This window comes from Lepidothrix coronata, unplaced genomic scaffold, assembly GCF_001604755.1.
Source record: "Lepidothrix coronata isolate B3197 unplaced genomic scaffold, Lepidothrix_coronata-1.0 Scaffold100, whole genome shotgun sequence".
Lineage (NCBI taxonomy): Eukaryota > Metazoa > Chordata > Aves > Passeriformes > Pipridae > Lepidothrix > Lepidothrix coronata.
The window spans coordinates 740,184-756,748 of NW_016690280.1; positions in this window are offsets into that span (position 1 = coordinate 740,184).

The window sequence follows — 16,565 nt, forward strand, 5'->3', positions numbered from 1 at the left end:
ACACCCGCTGTCAGGGGTGCCTCTTGAGAGTGGGGTGGGTCAGGGCCATCCTGGCTGTTTCAGTCTTGGAGAGGTATTTGCTTATCCTCGGGCAGAACTGTGCTTGAGGGAGCACAGACTTCATCTGCTCTTAGTTTGGTCTTCCTGGCTTTTGCCTTATCCTTGCCCTCCTGGTGCTGCATCAGCTCAGATCAAACAGACCAGAATGTTCTTTGGATTGCAAGTGAGCTTGTCTTTTCTCGCATGGATGTCCACTGGCAGCAATAGCCAGATTTCTTCCTACATAAAACCAAAGTCCAGGTGAGAAGATTCGTTCTGCCTGTGTGTGGGTAAACCAGGAGAACCCGAGCCCCATCCTAGCAGATCTCACCAGCTTCCCACCTGCAGCAGAGACCAGCAGCATCCTGCTCTACGTGGGCAGAGTGAGCCAGGGAGACATTTCCCAGCATGGAGAGAGCAATTCTCTTCCTTTCTCAGGCAGTGTTTTAAGTATTAGCAACCATGGAAACTGGGATAGCGATGCAACCTGTGCACTGTGCCTTCGGCTTGACACAATTATCTTTGCAGAACAGTCATGTTAAAAATAAACACAACTTGCACCAGTTTCCTCAGCCACCTCTCTCTGTGCTCTGCAGACCTGTCCAAGGGTTGGTGTTTGGATGAGGCCGGGCAATGGGTTGGTGGTGATGGCACATCTATAATTATTATGGCCATGTATTGCCTTGCTAAAACATCTGGAATCAATGTTTGCTCTTATAACTCTGGGCCTAGATCAGTAATAATTCCAAATTGACTCATAAGAGTGCATCAACCATTGACAGCAGAGACCACCTGGGATAGCAAGGATTTCACTTTGGAAATCCTGGATGAGATCAGCTGAGGGCAGTGGTCAGAGCCCCAAGTCTGCTAGAGTTCAAGAAGTGTTTGGATAATGCTGTCAGGCACATTGTGGGACTGTTGGAGCTGTTCTATGCAGGGCCAGGAGTTGGACTCGGTGATCTTTGTGGGTCCCTTTCCACTCAGGATATTCTATGATTCTGTGAGGGTGCACAGGTTGTAAGCTGTGTCTTGAAATAATTGCTAGAAATAAGTTTAACAAGAAAAAAGGATTTGGATACTTTATTTTGTCAATGAACATACTGTGATTTAAGACTCAGAATAGTTTGGATTTGACGTCTCTGCCTCATACCAGTTTATACGCTACAAGAGATGGCAGAACGTGGGGGGAAATTGCTATCAAATGGGTCTTGTTTGACATCAGACATCCCTCAGGAGTTTGTGCATTTCAGACTGCCCAGTGCTCAGTCAGTGCCGGGCATGCAGTGTAAGCCCCATGTGATTTTCTCCAGTGTAACACTGTGCTGAATTCCTCCTCCATCTCCAGCAGATGAGCAGGATCAAAAAGAGCCCCGTCAGATGCTCCTCCACTTGTGTTTGCAAGCTCAGCACATCAGGCCACTGAGCTCTGCCAGGATCAGGCCACTGAGAAACTCGCAGTGGAAAATACCACAGAGCACAAACTAACACAGCCCAAAATGTTCCTGAAGCACCACGGCCTCAGTGCCAGACCCACAGCGGTTCCTGGGGGCGAGCTCAGCCCAGCTGGCTGCAGCAGGACAGGAGGAATGAGCTGCCCAGGGAGGTGGTGGTGTCACCATCCCTGGAGGTGTTCAAGGAACAACTGGACATGGCACTCAGTGGTCTAGGCTGGTTGACAAGGTTGAAATTGCTCACAGGTTGACTTGATGATCTTGGAGGTCTTTTCCAGCCTAATGATCCTATAATTCTGGAGGGACTCCCTTGTGTACCACATTGTTCTTGTCAGAGAAGCAATTAAAACATCGAGCAACTAAATCATCAAGGAAAAGCATGTGGAAAAAGGGAAGAAAATATGAGTATAGGAAGTATAAATTTTTTCCCCCTTGTCTTTTTGAATGAAGGTTGTGGAAATCAAGGGAAGGTTTAGATGGCAGGCACTTAACCACTAAAGATTTTTGCAAGAGTCATTTCCACAATGTCTTACAGCCCATCTATAGATCTGGAGCCTGTGCTTTTAATGGACTGACAAATGTACACTAACCCCAGATGACTGTTGCTTCATTGCTTGGCTACCCAGATAAGAGGAATGCTTTCCTTTGATTGAGATCTTAAATCAATTGTTCCTTTACCCAGTGGCTGGTGGTTATTATCCAAAGAGAAGATAAAGTTCAGATGGTAAATTGTTAATATTGTAAGAAAAATGTCTGTTGTGTCCTGCTTAAAGTTTCCTGTCTAGATGAAATACATTCTCCTATAATATTTAGGATTGTGTGTAATCCATCAGAGCCCACATTGAATCAGTGGCTGTATTTGCTTGTTCTGGCTCTGCACTGTCAGGTTTTGCTGTCTAGTTGTGTGAAATTTGCCTGCACGAAGCATCCAACAGCTTTGGGGAGCGGAGCCAAGCTCTCCAGGGCTCTCTGGCTTGCCTGGGTGTCCCCTGGGCGAGATATGAGCTGCTGGGAAGCTGGGCAAGACCCTCTCACAGTAATGGGAAAGCAGTGAGCTGTGCCACAGCAGATCCCCTTGTCCTGCCCCAAAATATCAGGGACCATGCTGCTGCTAGTGTGGAGATGGAAAAAATCCCAAAGGGGTCACTTGGTTCAATCCTGCCTGTCCCTGCCCTGTCACCCCCACTGGTGACACATGGAGGGAGAAGGGAGCAGGGGCTGCAAGTCAGAGGTGTGGGATGGAGCATCCTGAGCTGTGCCACCTCCTGAGTCATGTCAGTGTTTGGCAGTACCAAGCACACACCAAGCAGGTGAACAGCCCTGGTGTGATCCTGGGCATTCACACCCCTTTCCTACAGCTTCTCCCAGCGTCGGGGTCTTTGCCATGTTGTGCTGTTTGTGGTGGCCCCTGGACCACCCTTTGCTCTTGAGCCACCAGCACTTTGAAAGGGGGGGGGGTGTCCTTCAATTTCTTCCTGGGATTATTCATTCATTATTCATTGCCTCTTCAAGTTCCATGACTACAGTAACAGATGAAAATCATTTGGGTGTTCTTCCTCTATATCATTGTTACCACAGATACCGACTTTCAAGCACTCAAAACACATCATCTCACATTTGCTTCCCAAATGAGCACCCACTGTAATTCCTCATCTACTCCTCTCCGATTTAGTTGGGGTACTAATATTCCACACCCATTTGCTGTTGAATTTTCACCTCTTGTCATTGAGAGAAATAGTTCTGTTGTTTTCTAATGGTGACTCACGTTGTACTTTATGAACTTTACCTACTCTCAGGGTCATTCTCACTGACAAATTGCTGTAGGCTGCTCCAGTAATTATTCGTCCTTAAGAAGAAGCATATCCTTTATTGAAGGTATCCTAAGAATAAACCAATCTCTGTATTAAAATGTCTGGTCTATCACTGGAAGATTAAATTCTTACCCTTTTGACCAGTTCATGCCAGTCCTTGAGAAGCAGAGATCTAGAAAAAAGTTCTAAAATTGACTCCATGAAAGCTGTTAGAGAAGGTGTATAATTAACATGAATACATATAATTAATTCTGATACATTCTTATTTTCATTTAATTTTTATGTATCAGATCTGACAGTGATCACCAAGGAAACTAAAATATGCTGTTTCTTTACATCCCCAGCAAAGCTGAGTTAGATCCTCCTAAGTGTTCTTCACTTGAGGCAAGGACAAGCACCATCAGGTGTTCCCAGGTAATGGCTCTTCTGGTTGTTTCTCTCTTGAGTTTTGAGCCATTTCAAGCCCTCACTGTGATTTCTGACACTGTTGTTGAAAGGTGACTTCCAGCACCACCAACCTGGGACTGAAGGAGGCAGAGAAGGAATCCCAATGTCTTTTCCAGGCCAAGAGACTGGCACAGGTACCAACAGTATCCAAAAACAGGGCTCTGCTGCTTCTGGTGTCTTTGGTGCTGCCACAGCAAATGTGCACAGAGGTTGGTAGCTGAACTGTACTTGTGCTCCCACATGTTCAGCCTGGGCACACACAAGTTTGACTGTTGGGAAACACAAGGGGAACACCCTAAATCTAAAATGTGTTCACTAAGAGAAGAGCTCAGTGAAGTAGAGCAAAGCCTAGTTCCATCAAAATCAATAGGAAAACTGAAGGAAAGCTCACAAACTGGGATTTGGCCCCAAATTTGATAAGGGAGCAACAAAGAGTGAAGAAACTGTGCCTTGGCAGACCCCAATTACTGCAACCAGGGAGCCCAACCCCACAGAGTGAGGCCAGATCCTCCTCTTCCTGTGCCTCTGTTGGTTCAGAGCCACGGACCTGACACCAAACACAATCCCAGTTCCCACACTGCCCTCTCTAACCTGTTTTATTTCCCGTCTCCTTAACCCAGATTTGTGGTGGTGTCAGCTGCTGCTGCTGTGACAGATGCTGAGAGAGGCTGGCAATATTTTTGGTGTGAAAAGTGGTACTTCTTTGCTGACAAGCTGTTAAAGAAAAGATTTACTGTTATGGGGCTGTTTCCCCTCTGGGTCATTTTCTAGAGGGAATAACTTTGGCTCTGTTGGCTGAGGACATGTGGGGGCACAGAACCAGAGGACACAAAGACACCAGAGCCCTGGGGAAGGACAGTGTCCCATGTCCTCACACAAGGAATTCAGAGCAGTGGCTTGTCTTGAAATGAAGATCTGTTCACTCCAAGTTCCTTTTTTGTTTTCTCGCGCTGATGAGACTCTGCTCTAGGTCTGGTTCTGCCTGAGAGGTAAAGTGGTGGCTGTGAGTAGGTCCCAGTGAAGCAGAGCAGGAGGGAGCACAACCAGCTCAGGTGGGGCACAGCTTGTTTCTCCTCATCATCCTCCTCCTCCCGCCCTGTGGAGTGAAGCAGCTGGAAACGCCCTCCCCACCAGGCTCTGTGGCCTCTGGTGCTGTGACATGTAAGCAGAGGGGCTCTGGGGCTTGCTCAGGGATTGGTACCCAACTGGTGGGATGGAGGGGGGATGCAGGGGATGTCCCCCTACTCCGGGCACAGAGTGACCAGGTACAGGCCAGCACCACATGCTCCCTCTCCTGACAGCCCTGGCACTTCCTGGGGCAAGTGCTCTGGTCTGGGATGGGTCAAACACACACATCATTCTGCTGAAGTTCAAGGGATCTCGAGTGTATCCACACTTACCTCTTTTCTACGTTGGTGCTGTCATGAGCAGTTTCATCAGGTTCCCTCCAGCTGAGACAGAGCAGCACTGCTCCAGGACTTATTTTTCCTTCCCAGCTCTGCTGATGGCTGTGTACCCATGGCTGTCAGTGCCCATGTCCCCCAGCAGCCTCTGCCTGGGATTTCCTCATTTGTCTCCCACAGGAGCACAAGGTGACTGTTCCCACTGCTCTCACTGATGTGATGGATGGTGTGTGGTTAATGTGTGGCCACAGAGAGCTTGGGAGTAAATGCCACTCTATGGGAATCAGTATGATGTCCTACTCCATGCTCCCTCCTCCATGCAGTCTTTTCTTTTAGTAGAGCTTATACTGCACAGTCTGTGCTTTTCCTGCTTTGTGAATAACTAGATGACAGTTGTCAATCCAGGCCTTCTCCCTGACATTGAATAAGTGGCTTTTTTTCTTCAAAGACACTTTGGGGATTTTGAATGATTTTTTTTTACTGTTAACAGAACTCACAGAGCTCCAATAACAGCTTTGTAAATATTCACCTAAAATGCATGTCCCCCCTCTACCGCATTCCTGATTTCTTTTCTATTGACGGGGATCAACAGTGGCCTGTGTGAGGAAACAGCTAAATGTATATCCAGCTAATGAGGGGTAAATGGCTCTTCAGAACAAGTTGGCCTCACAAATTTCCACTTGTTTCTGCATTTTTTTCATTTTTTTTCACTAAATATTCAACTATGAATGTTATCCCCCTCACCTTGAATGTATCTGAACTCCCCAACCTCTCTTCTATGTGCTTTCAGTGTTTTGCAATGTCAGATGTTGCTCACAGCTGTAAGAGAAATTATCTTTTATACTTCTCTAAAGGAAAAGCAATTTAGAGCATTTACATCTGCAGAAACAGTAGCTCCTCGAGCAGCCCAACACCCAAGGGGGGTTTGTTTTTGTGCACTACTGGGCGATATCAAAGGCAGCATTGGGGTAGTTAATGATTTCCTCTTCATGGCAGCCTTTACATTTCTGTGTAGTGCCTTTATTATTCACACCAATCTGTCTTTCAGATCATCTTTCATAGACACTCCAGATTAAATTTTCATCATTATCATGATAGAACTGGATGAATAAGTGGCACATCTGTTCATGAAGTGCTTTATTATGTGTTCTGATGAGGTTTTGGATGAATAGCAGGAAGACTTAAATATGGAGCAGAGAAGCGCGTACAGGTTTATGCATAATCTTAAATTCATCACCAGTAGTGCTAACTCAAGGCATCTGATTTTATACAGAAGAGGTAATTATTAATTAGTGATATGGGCCAATCTATCATGAGGGCCAACTTAATGAAGGGACAAGACAAGACAGAGCAAACCTGCCTGTGAAACAGCACTAATGAAGCCCCACACATTGTTAAACTCGTTCTTGTTCCATTGCTGCAAAGGAAAACTCCATAAATATTTTATAAACACACCATTCTGGCCATGTAAAACCAAACTGCACTAATAAATCTATTTATCCAGAAGTTATTTTCTAATCTCTTACAGCTGCATCACTTACAAAGGAGGACGTTGATCATTTGTCTGTCAAAGAGACAAAAGGGCTCAATTTTCCACAGCCGGGTGGCAGTGGAGGGTTTCCATGAACACTCCCAAACTGCAAAACACACACGATCCTGTTCACCTTTAGGACTGGTTGTCTCACAAGGAGACAGAGCCCTCAGAGGCAGCCCAGGATGAACACAGCAGCCAAGGTTTTCCAGCTGTGGGTTCAGATTCCCTTTTAAGGGGGATATTTTTCTCTTCCATGCACCAAACCTTGCTTGAAGTCCCAAAGAAGGTGCCTTAGGCCCAGTAAAAGAATCCTGCTCCACTCAGGTGCACTGAACAGTTTGATGTCCAAGATCACGGAATCCCAGAATAGTTTGGGTTGAAGGACCTTAAAACTCACCTCATTCCACTCCCCTGCCATGGGCAGGGACACCTTCCACTAGAACAGGTTGCTCCAAGCCCCATCCAACCTGGCCTTGGATGGGGCAGCCACAGCTTCTCTGGGCAACCTGTGCCAGGGCCTCACCACCCTCACAGGGAAGAATTTCTTCCCAATATCTGTTCCAAGCCTCCCCTCTGTCAGTGGGAAGCTATTCCCCCTTATCCTGTCACACCAGGCCCTTGCCCAAGGTCCCTCTCCAGCTCTCTTTTAGGTCCCTTCAACATTATATGATGAGGTACTTTATTGACCTCCTGCAGATGAGGTAAAACAAAGCATCAGATTCCTATATGTTCTTGAAATCTTTATTTTGAGGATATAAAATATGAACTTGTGTCAGAGGGAGGAGTCTCATCTGGAGCTCCAAGTGACAAATCCCCGGAGTGCAGGGGCTGTCAGGGGGTACAAGGTTACAGGAATAATCAATGAAATTGCAGCCTTGTACCATAGGGTTGTTCATCCATGGTTATGGGAATAAAGTACCATCAAAACTGCTGCAAAAACTGGAGGGTTACAGGATGCCCAATTTGGGAACACAACAGCAACACTCAATCACAGTATTCTGACAGGTTCTGTTTACAGAAAATGAAAATCACAAACTTCTACTGTTGTTGCCTGGATAATAGGATAACTGTTAAGGTTATTTGTCAGCTGTTACAGAAGAACAAATCTGGGATACTGTACATTGCCTCAGAAAGCTGAAATCCCCGGGGCAGCACAGGTGATATGGCAAACTCCAGGATTCTCATTATTCCTGTGGCCTCTACTGAGCAAAGTGCCCATTAGGTAAGTGATTCTTGTGGAATTTAGTGGGAATTTTACATGGGAGGATAGCACAACGAGTGGGTGCAGGATGGGGGCTGAGCTGCAGCCGCCACATGATGCCAGAGTTTTCATTTAATAGAGAAAAAAACCTGCTCATCTAATCCATTTTGATGGTCTTTTGCTGTCTAGAGCTATGTGGAAATATTTAGCTTCCATCTGAAAACACATAAGGAAAGTTAATTTAATATATCACTTAAAGAACAGGTCATTATACACTCAACTCTCTGCCTTATTAAGGCATTAAGAGCTTAATTTCGGGCTTGAGCTGGAATCTGGGAGAGCAGAGCTGTTCCCAGCCTCCAGGTTCAGGCCTGCGGAATCTTGCAATTAAAAAATACTAGTATTTCATTGAATAATATTAACTGAATAATGGCACTTTCAAAAATAATGCAGAAAATGCAGTTTGTCTGAAATTGTACTCACACCACCCTGTTGCTTACAGGTTTTTGAGATGCATTCTTTTCTTATTGATTTCCCAGATTTTACAAAATATCTTTACTATGGCTTTCCTGTGGAGGTAGGATTCAAACCTAAATGGCTGTTGTAGGAATTTTAAATATTTAAAAAAAGTTCTTTACAGCTCAGCTTCAGACCATTGTTTTTGAGATCTGCCACAGTGGCAGATACCACATGGAACATTTTTGTCTTCTTCTGAAGATAGTATCAATCACGTCTGTTCCTGACAAGCCCTGAGGAGAAGAACATTTATCAGTACCTATTAGAACAGTCTAAAAAAAATTCTAGAAATGACATTTCCTAGCGAGGGTATGATCTGGTTGGAAAATAGCAGAAGCTTGATGCTTTCCCTCAAAAATTCTGTGCTGCCTCCTTATATAGCTGCTGTCATCACACCCTCCCCACACCTCATTCCTCTTATTTCAGGAGATCCTTTTTATATATTTTCACGTCAATCCCATGGGGGAAGATTCCAAAATGGGAGTGAGCAGGAGGCCAGACCTTGTTCAGTCAGCCCCAAACCTCCCCAAAGTGCTGAGCCTACAACTTTCTGTTGGCTCCTGCCCCTCAGTCCCCAAACTAAGCAACATCTGCTGCAGGGATTTGAGGGAAGTGTGAGGGTGGTGAGGCCCTGGCACAGGCTGCCCAGAGAAGCTGTGGCTGCCCCATCCCTGGAAGTGTTCAAGGCCAGGTTGGACAGGGCTTGGAGCAACCTGTTCTAGTGGAAGGTGTCCCTGCCCTTGGCAGGGGAGTGGAATGAGGTGAGCTTTAAAACCATGCTGGGATTCTGTGATTCTACAGCACAGTGAGGGACATCAATAGGCAACATTTCCCTTTTCCTGCTCTTTCAGGGCCAGATCCAGCCAGCAGGTTCCTGCCCTGGCACTGGTGACATTCTTTCTTCAGAAGTGAGCAGAAGTGTGGGCACTCTTCATCCATGGGCATGTCTTCTCTCCAGCAGGCACTGTATCCCCCAAGAACTGTCCAGAACTTTATACGCTTAAATTTGACACCACATACCTTCAGCTGTAACAGTAAAATCAGTGGGACCATTAAAGCAGATTATGCACTAATAATTATGCAAATATTCCTTCAGTGAAACTATAAAAATCTCATGAAGATTTAGTATATGGCTATTATGGGTTAGAGGAATGTGTGGGAAATGAAAATGAAGATTGTCATTAACTTTAAGGAGTTAGGGGAATTTTTTTGCTATCATTTAAATACATAATATGGGACATCTTTGCAGGTTTAACCTGGAGGAGATGATTAGTTATAATAGTACTAAAATACAGCTGCAGGATGGAAATTTGGTCTGCTTGGAGACATGGTCGCTGGAAGAGAGCTCACCTGCTTTGTCCTTTTAGAAAGAACTTTATTACCGCGTTAGGGCATTTATAAAAAGCAGAATAACATTTGTATTCCTATCAGGTAGATCTAAAGGGAATATCCATCCTCCTGTTTCAGGGCATAGATCAGTGGTTGGAAGAAATTACACAGGGCTTTGACCTCGCCAATGCCCTTGGATTCAGCTGTGGCTGGAGGAGCAGGAGCCTGGTGGTGGCTCCGAGTAGAGGGTGGAGGAAAGAACCCACAAGCCAGAATAGCAGGGTTTTCACTATGGTTGCAGCTGTGAAGTGATAAAATATTGAATGAAGAGACCACCCAAAGGAGAAAATTTAATTTACTGAAGTTGAGTTCAGCATCCTGGTTGTAATGTAGCACTTTGTTCTCAATTAACTTTAAACCTACAGAAACCTCTGGAGGTGTAGACGCCACACTGACAGGAGGGTCTTCAGAACTGATGGATCTATCCTGGTAGAAATAAAAGAAAAAAAAAAGCTGTTTTCTTTGTTATGATTAATTCTTGCTTGGGTACATTGAGGTCAGAAATCTAAGTGGATATTACTGGCCATGGTGTAGTGCCCAGCTCTGATCCAGCTTCTGCTCGCCCAGTGCAGTGCCTGAGGGAGTGAGGAGCCTGCAGCACCTTCAGACAAGGGGCCAGGATGGGATAAGCAATGTGCTGCTCCAGGATGATCTGGGTGGGCATCCAGGATGCTTGGCTGCTCATCCAGGATGTTTCTGCTGGCCATCCAGGATGCTTCAGCCCTCCACTTACTCCAAGAAGATCAGCACCAGAGGTAAGGATGCTACAGAGGTGATCGGGTGCATCCCTGACAGTTTAAAGCAGAGGAAAAGCTGTCACTGCTCTCCCCATCAGGTCCCTGTGGTACCACACAGAGCCCCAGCCACCACTCCCTTGTACCATTCCAGGGACAGGGAGAGGGAACTGTGCTTGCTCGTGTTTTGTTTGCTGGGGAGGCACATTATACAGCCACAATTGAACTGCCAGTTTTGAGTTCTGCTTTGTTACCTGGATTTATTCCTTATTCACAGTGCTGGGAGAAACAAACATGTGACAGGGTAGAGATAAGTGCTAACACTGCACTGCAGCATGGGGCAGCACCAGCAGCACCAGCACAGGTAAGGGGCTGGGGAATGTTTTCTGGCCAGTGCAGCTCACCGTAGACACAAAGGGGCGTTTAATGTATGACACAGAGATGTGAGCAATTAAAATATATGAAATTATGAGGGGAAATTTTCAGCCTTTTGTGTTGACTGAAAGCTGAAAAATGTCTGAAGAGGCTGGTGAGGAGTGGAACGATTTCTATAGATAATTAAATCAATATATTAGGTTTGTGGACAGCTGAAAGAGCTGCATGGAAATGTAGTGACAAATGTGGCAGTAGCTGTGTGGGAAGAACAGGTGAGAACATTCCTGAGCAGGATACAAAGCTGGAGGGAAAGAGGGGACATTGGAGCAGAGGGAAGGTATGGCTGGAGAATTCAGACCTCTGCACTTTAGGGGGCTCAATCCTGTGGCCGCTGTAATCAGGGGCAGGTTTTCCTTTAAATAACAATTTTACCATGAGAAAAGAGAGCAGCAGTGGTGGGTGCAGGGACAGCAGGCATCTGCCTCTCTCCCTACCCTCTTCCCAAGCCTGGCCATCAGGGTTGAAATGATGGGTCATTTCATCCAGGCCAACACTGCTGTTAATTGAGGGGTTATTAGAGACATATTTTTACCCCTTCTATTACTGCCTGTGTGGGCACTGACCTTCACTGTCGCCCACCCCGGGCTGCACGTCTCATCTCACCGTGTCACTCAGCACTGGCAGCTGTCCCTGTGTTGTGATGACAGAGCTCAGCTCTGCCTGCATCCTCTGCATTCCCTATTCTTTTGCCTAAAGCTGTACCACCCTAGCCCCTGCTCTCCTCAGCTCTCACAGGTTTGATTGGATTAATTCATTATACAGAAAGCCAGGGAGAGATCTGGTTGCAACAGGAAAAAATGAGTTTCTCTCTCACAAGGCCCTGTCACAAACAGTTGTCCCACCCCCCCCAGGACAGGCTGCCCCAGAACCTCTTACATCTGTTTCTACCTGTCCATCTTTCCATGACACACTACCAAAAGCACATTGGGAAAGCGTTGTGGTTGTTCACAAGGCTTGTGATAAGACAGAAAGTATCTTATGACCAAGGGAAGAAGGATTCAGATGTAATGGTTCTAATGAACAATTATAGATATTTTATATTATTATATTTTATATTCATAATGATATATTATAGATCAAGACTTGTTCATTTGGGCTAATGATGAAAACTAAAGCTCACATGAGTAGTGCCATTGATTTTAGCCCTGGTAATATCACTAAACTATACACTATTCCCAACACATTATGTTAAAATTGCACATATAAGATGTCTTTATTGGATTTAAAAAATAATTAGGGTAGCTTAATAACAATTTCCAGTAAATGAGGCAAGATCATAGAGAAAGCAGAACTCACATTTTGGGAGTGTCCCTGAGTGTCGGCACCATCCAAGTGTCCTGGAGAGGGGCCGGGCCAGGGTGGGGGCAGGTGGAACTTGGGGTTAATGTCTGGAACTGAATGAAAAGGAAGAAAACTGTGGATTTCTTTTGGTGGTTCAGCCAAGGGCATCATTGGTGCCATCAGCGTGTACAGTCCATCACCCACGTAGTGCCCTTTACCTGTCACTGCTCATCTGTTGGATCTTATCTGCATTTTATATCAGCTCATAACGAGGGAATGGGGGAGGGACACAGTGATGTTGGAGTGAGATGTACTGAAATAACCCCAGCTCCGTGCAGAGGGGGGATGGTGTCCCTTTGCCCCCGGCGGTCGATGGGGGGTGGCACAGCTCCCGGGGACAGCAGTTCCCACAACCCGGCTCTCTTCCCAGCCCTCCCACCAGAGCAGCTGGGGAACATCGCCTCTCCTGACAGCCCTTCTCCTCTGGAGAGCTCAACCCTGCCCGGATCACTGTCCCATTAGCACGAAGCTCTGATCCCCAGTGATGTGACTGCCGGGATTTCAGGGCTGTAGACGAGGTCTGGGATGTCAGAGCAAAGGCAAGAACAGCCCCGTCGCCTTCTGTTCCGCAGCTCAGCAAATCCAGCTGCTAAAATACATTTACATTGAAGTGTGCTAGAGGATTTTTGACAGCCCAGCACTGTCTAAAGCTGGAAGGCTTCAGCAAACCCTTCCCAGAAAGTTCAAGGGGTTAAATTCCAAGCAGAGTGTCTGCCCAAATTCCTTCTGCTCTCCCAGCTCTATTTCATGGGTAAATGGCCGCTCACAGATACTGAGTTCCCAGTTCAGTCAGCACTAAGTCTCAAAATCAGGAATGTTTTGCTTCAGTAAAGACTAAATAAAAAGTGCTAAAGGGTTTAGATGTGGCAGCCCAACGTGGCACAGGCACACCTAACTGGGAATTTGGTAAGAGGAGGTGCTTTTAGTACCTCCTGGCTGCTTTTGCTGGGATCCCTGGGGCAAAATAACCCTAAGAGCTGTGCCTCGTTTTCTCCTCCCATTAAATGGGCATAATAATAAAAATACATCTGGAAAGACACAAAATTTATGCCGTGGAGAGGATGTTTATAGTATTAATGGTTTTAGTGATTTTTTAACGAGTCTCTGATGAACCTATTTTTCTCAAGCTTTTCTTTGGGAGGCAGCTCATTAACATGCAGTGTAATTGCTGCAAGTTTTGTTTTTCTTGCTGTGCTTTAAAAATCCTGAGCGTTTTGGGATAATTTTTGAGCCATTTGTGATATTTGTGTCATCACAGCCCTGTTTCATGACTCAGTATCGCACCAAGATCCTGGTACAGCTCAGGGCTCACCCAGAGATGCTGACAAGCATGCGGCTCCTCTTCCCACGGACCTCAGGGGACATTTGCTCATCCACTCCATTTAAATGGGTGCTGGTCTCTCTTTGGAGAGCACCCCAGGGATTGATGTTCTGGGGAGGAGAGGCCAAGGGCTCTGCAGCTTCTCCTGTCACAGGTACCATCTCTATACTCAGGTGCCCACGAGGGGCTCAGCCTGGGTCACACAGACGATGCCAAGTGCCTTTTTTGTCTTTGGTTGATTTTTATTTATCAATAAAACAATACTACAAAACATGGGAAACATCTGCATTAAATACAGACCTGCTGATACTGTGCCAGTTTTTAACCTGCTGTATTTACAGAGCTCTCCCCACAGACACCTCGGCAGCAGTAGCGTGGGGGCGGAGGCAGCACCAGTTCCCGGCTCTCGGCAGCAGCAACGGGAGAGAACAGTCGAGCGAGAAGTGAGTATCCGATGCTCTCTGCCCTCACCTGACACCATCCCGTTGTCCCAGTTCCCTGCAGCAGGTTTCCTCGTTGCCCTGCCTCGGGACAGAGGGGAGAGGCTGGAGGATGCAGGGTTTTGCTTCCCAGGTACTGCTATCCCACCCACATCCTGCCTGACAGTGGAGAGATCTTCTCTCCTGGATACCTCCGAACAAGCTGCTGAGATCCTTGTTTGCTCTGGTTTTGGGGCACAACAATAATTTAGTCCCATTCCTGTCAAGCCCGGAATGACCTGCAGGGTCACACCTCTCCTGCCCGAGCATCGTGCCAGGTGGGAATCGCCCAGGTCAGGGAGCAGAAGGGGTGACAGAGGGACTGCCCACAGCCTTCCCCACCCCACACCTCCTCCAGAGACTGACCACAGCCTTCCCACCCCCCACACCTCCTCCACAGACACCAGGCGTGGGGTCAGCTTGTCATTTTGGGGGGTTGGGGATTACCTCTGGGGAGGGGTGGCCTCTCCCCTGAAAGGGCTGTAGAAAGCAATGAGTTTGCTCTTCCCACCCCAACTCACCCTTGTGGCTTATGGCAGCACTCAGCATGGAGCAAGCCCAGCCCTAACCTAGTGCTGCCCACTCTGCTCCCAGGCCAGAACAACTGTAACTCCAGCAGCAAGAAAAAGAAATGTACATATATGTGTGTGTGTGTGTGTGTGTGTGTGTGTGTGTATATTTCTATATATAATCTCCTTTAATTATATAGTTGTAAGGCAGATTAAAATCATTTTCTGGTATCACCTGGTATCAAAGGGAATCTCTCCTGTTTTCCATGCACATCATCCAGTGTTGCACAGGGGAGGTAATTAAATCCTCAGTAATTACTGTGCAGGTGTTCTAACCCGAACACCCACTACTCTTTCACATCTGCCCTGACATGAAAAGAAGACAAGACAGAGCTCAAAAGTGCTCAGAATAGCAAAATTCAGCTTTCTGCCTCAGAATGAGTGTGGGAAGCAGCAGAGGTGAGCTGCTTCTCAGAACTGAGGGGTGTCCTGCTGGAGAGAAGACCTGCCACCCATACTGGGGGTCTCAGCTGCTCCCCGTATGTTCTCCTGTATAGAGAGATGGAGCGTGAGAGACAACCCCAGTGAGGGGTAACAGGGCTGCAGACCCCTTGATTTGCTCAGGAACAGCAGCAGAACTGTCTCCTCAGTTCACCCTGCCCTCTCCCCCGGCTCCTTGGCTCCAGGCAAGGGGTGGCTAATCTGGGAGAAGCTCATCCGAGAGCTGTAAGGGGGGTTTAGGGACACTGGCCCTGCTGCAGGTGTGGCCCCGAGGCAGAAGGCAGGTGCCTCCTACAGAGTTCTCTGCCAGGATAGGGATTGTGCCAGGATCACCTGGCTCATGGTGCTGCCAGCACTGGGCTGGTGCCGCAGGTACGCCCGGCGAGCAGCCGCCTCACCATCTGAGGAGACACAGCTTCCAACACACTTCGCCTTCCATATGCTTGTGCAGACACTGCAACATCCAAATCCCTGCTACAGGGAAGTACCATATGGGGGAAATGCTGCAAAGATGGATCTGTCACCTTCTCCCAGAAGGGGCCATTGGAAAGGGCTTCCTCTCAACCACAGCCAAGTACCACAGATTAAAAATAATAATAAAACCAATCATCCCTGGATCCTCAGCTCCACAAGTGAGCCATCATCTGGTTTTCTGGCTTTTTCAGCCCCAGCTTGCCTACAGCAATGCTTCCCAATTCCATCCATGCAGGTATGACTGGGAGCGTTGGGAGCTGGGCCACCCACGTGGCAGTGGCAGCAGGACAGAGCCCTGATTGCTCCCAGAGAGCTGTGCTGAAGGGAGGAAGATCATGGAATCACAGAATGGCCTGAGTGGGAAGGGACCTTAAAGCCCATCTTGTTCTACCCCCTGCCAGGGGAAGGCAGGAACACTTTCCACTAGACCAGGCTGCTCCAATCCCCATCCAACCTGGCCTTGAACACTTCCAGGGATGGGCCAAGATACAGCAACAACCCCATATTGTGAATCTGCTGCTCCAAGAACAGCCATGCTGGGGCAGAACAGCTCCTTCCCACCACCTTTTCCCCTTTTATCTTTGCAGCAGCTACTGCAGGAAGATGAAGCCTTCACTGCTAGACACCATTCCCCAGGGACCTGCCTGGGATGGATGACTGGGGGCCAACTCTGGAAAAGGCCACAGCTGGCTACCTCTCCATGTCCTAGAAAGATATCCTGCCTTTCCCCCTGTATCTTTCTCCTCTTGTCATGCCCTGCACCTTCTCCACTTGTAACTCAGCCGCTGGCTGGATGAAGCCATCCCTTGCCAAGATGTCTTTAAAATGACAAAGGATAAAGTATTTTTGGAAACCCTCTGGCAGGTAACCCCTAATGCAGCAATGGCTTCTCCAGCTGCTGGGGCCAGGACTTTCAAATCACGGCATCACAAAATCTCTGTGCGAGACAGGGAGGGAGAAGAACTTTCCCCTGTGACCAC